Source organism: Schistocerca cancellata, chromosome 9 (assembly GCF_023864275.1).
Source record: "Schistocerca cancellata isolate TAMUIC-IGC-003103 chromosome 9, iqSchCanc2.1, whole genome shotgun sequence".
In the NCBI taxonomy this organism is placed as follows: Eukaryota; Metazoa; Arthropoda; class Insecta; order Orthoptera; family Acrididae; genus Schistocerca; species Schistocerca cancellata.
The window spans coordinates 320,412,561-320,416,159 of NC_064634.1; the positions used below are offsets into that span (position 1 = coordinate 320,412,561).

Sequence of the window (3,599 nt, forward strand, 5' to 3'; positions counted from 1 at the left end):
TCTGTTAGTGGAATCTATGCTTCAATTTATTTAAAACGCTTATTTGAAGACATAACACCTCACCTAGTAGTTATGCATACCAACATGCAGATATAGCTAACACTGAATTAACACAACCACAATGTTGCTTGTGACTTTATTCCTAATTTGGTGGAGGTTCTGTCATTATAGAATCAATTTGCTTTCTGTTGTACCAATACGACAGTCTTTGACATCAGTCACACCGAAAATTATCTTCTTACAATTCTAAAATATATTAAATTTATTTTTCTTATATGATATACAGTATACCTCAAAAATTGAAATTATGTTGCAATATCATTTTCTATCATTTAAATGATCAATCTTAGTCCAAACTGTAATCCTCATATCAACATAAAATGACAAAATACTCCTAATAAGCAGAAACATGACGGCAACATGCGAACTTTTCGTTCATCATTTCATTAATATTTAAACCATTAATTGTTCATTCTAAGGCGACTTACACAGAATGTCCTACTTTAAGTTTATCATATAATTTGGTACCCCAATTTTTATTTCAAGTTCTTGAATTAAAGCAACTGATGTAAATTTATTTCTTGTCAGCTTTGTGGAGGGGTAGGAACTAGCTAATGAAAACTTTTTTACTACTGGTGCGATTTTAAATTTGTGATACCTGGGAAAAAGTCACAGCTTCTTAAATATTTGTTCAATATTACTTGCAATTTTACAAACAAAAAAAAATACATTTTAACATTTCACTATTTCTCACGGAATTTTTCTTGCTGAGGTGAGGGAAGAAAAGGGCTATATGTCCTTTGGGGACGAAATGATATTTTAGGATGCAAAGAATACAAAAAATACTTGTGGGTGTGATTATACTACGAACCAGTTTCATGTGGGCAGCCCTGAGACAGAATCCATATCAGAAAGACGCCATCTTGTGTAGGTGTTTTTGATTCATCTCATAACCAAATCAGTGGAGGAAATTTTGAAGCATCTGTACTGTAGAGCTGTGTTGGCAATTCCACTCATCTTGAATAAATGAAATCGTGAATTTTATATCTGAAAAATGAGACCACGGCCTCACATGTTCCTTATAGATCAAAAGAAAACGATAATAGCATTTCAGAATGTATATTAATATACTACCACAAAGTTAATAACAGAAAGATTAAAAATAGTAACACAGATTCCAACACACAATAATCTTAATATAAACAGCATAAAATTTTCCATTTATGTGATACACTCAAACTATAAATGAGTAACTGACTAAAATAACTCAGGGACAATATTCAACGATTATATGAGTATAAGATGCATCCACAATTTTCCATACATCATACACTCCTGGAAATGGAAAAAAGAACACATTGACACCGGTGTGTCAGACCCACCATACTTGCTCCGGACACTGCGAGAGGGCTGTACAAGCAATGATCACACGCACGGCACAGCGGACACACCAGGAACCGCGGTGTTGGCCGTCGAATGGCGCTAGCTGCGCAGCATTTGTGCACCGCCGCCGTCAGTGTCAGCCAGTTTGCCGTGGCATACGGAGCTCCATCGCAGTCTTTAACACTGGTAGCATGCCGCGACAGCGTGGATGTGAACCGTATGTGCAGTTGACGGACTTTGAGCGAGGGTGTATAGTGGGCATGCGGGAGGCCGGGTGGACGTACCGCCGAATTGCTCATCACGTGGGGCGTGAGGTCTCCACAGTACATCGATGTTGTCGCCAGTGGTCGGCGGAAGGTGCACGTGCCCGTCGACCTGGGACCGGACCGCAGCGACGCACGGATGCACGCCAAGACCGTAGGATCCTACGCAGTGCCGTAGGGGACCGCACCGCCACTTCCCAGCAAATTAGGGACACTGTTGCTCCTGGGGTATCGGCGAGGACCATTCGCAACCGTCTCCATGAAGCTGGGCTACGGTCCCGCACACCGTTAGGCCGTCTTCCGCTCACGCCCCAACATCGTGCAGCCCGCCTCCAGTGGTGTCGCGACAGGCGTGAATGGAGGGACGAATGGAGACGTGTCGTCTTCAGCGATGAGAGTCGCTTCTGCCTTGGTGCCAATGATGGTCGTATGCGTGTTTGGCGCCGTGCAGGTGAGCGCCGCAATCAGGACTGCCTACGACCGAGGCACACAGGGCCAACACCCGGCATCATGGTGTGGGGAGCGATCTCCTACACTGGCCGTACACCACTGGTGATCGTCGAGGGGACACTGAATAGTGCACGGTACATCCAAACCGTCATCGAACCCATCGTTCTACCATTCCTAGACCGGCAAGGGAACTTTGCTGTTCCAACAGGACAATGCACGTCCGCATGTATCCCGTGCCACCCAACGTGCTCTAGAAGGTGTAAGTCAACTACCCTGGCCAGCAAGATCTCCGGATCTGTCCCCCATTGATCATGTTTGGGACTGGATGAAGCGTCGTCTCACGCGGTCTGCACGTCCAGCACGAACGCTGGTCCAACTGAGGCGCCAGGTGGAAATGGCATGGCAAGCCGTTCCACAGGACTACATCCAGCATCTCTACGATCGTCTCCATGGGAGAATAGAAGCCTGCATTGCTGCGAAAGGTGGATATACACTGTACTAGTGCCGACATTGTGCATGCTCTGTTGCCTGTGTCTATGCGCCTGTGGTTCTGTGAGTGTGATCATGTGATGTATCTGACCCCAGGAATGTGTCAATAAAGTTTCCCCTTCCTGGGACAATGAATTCACGGTGTTCTTATTTCAATTTCCAGTAGTGTATAAGCTCGTAGTAGGTAATAAATTTATTGTAGTTAAGCCATTAATTAATTTACAAAATTAAATAATTGTTTCTTGCAATCTGAAGCAGCCATATCTTCATATTTCATAATCCCTTACTCTCTCAATTGCACATGAGCGTCTATTTCACACGGCAATAGTTTCATGACTAATAGATGACAAACACGTTGTACTGTAAGGAAATAAATAGAATGTATTGCGCTGCTTTTCCGAACGACAGAAGAATCTTTACAATTTTTTGTTGAGTGAATCTGCGTTATCTTCGAAAAACTCTTCGTACTCAGTCTCTCATGGAGATACTATTTGCGCCATTATTTAAAAACAGCTATAAATAATTCGTAACGTCAGTTCTTGTAGTAATTGTGGAAATTTTAATTACTTACATGTTTTATACTGCCAGATGACAATGATATCCTAAATCTTGAATCAGTTTCGTACCATCGTCAATACTGCAACCACGATAAGCAAATGACTCATATATAACGCAAGAAGTCAAATCTGATTGCACTGGAAACGGGAAAATTATTGGCAGCGGTGGGATTCGAACCCACGCCTCCGAAGAGACTGGTGCCTTAAACCAGCGCCTTAGACCGCTCGGCCACGCTACCACTACGAACCGATTTCTTATGCCGCTGTAATCAGGTAGCTATCGTGGAGGCAGAAATGAGCAAAGATTACAACAGCGAAATCAATACAGCCATATGAAGTGTGGACTTAAGATTTAGTAATCGCTTCTGCCTTATCCTGTTATGGAAACATACAATTTTCACTGTGATATCTGTGAATCGTTGCAAAACGTGGTATAAAAAAGTATGAATGAGATGGA

The 3,599-nt window shown here is 43.0% G+C and overlaps 1 non-coding gene across 1 annotated transcript; it reads right to left on the minus strand.

The window, feature by feature from the left end:
* Window positions 1-3,299: 3,299 nt before the first annotated feature.
* Trnal-aag (transfer RNA leucine (anticodon AAG)) lies at window positions 3,300-3,381 on the minus strand. The gene has a single exon. It is a non-coding gene; the product is annotated as a tRNA-Leu (tRNA).
* Between the last annotated feature and the right edge of the window lie 218 nt (window positions 3,382-3,599).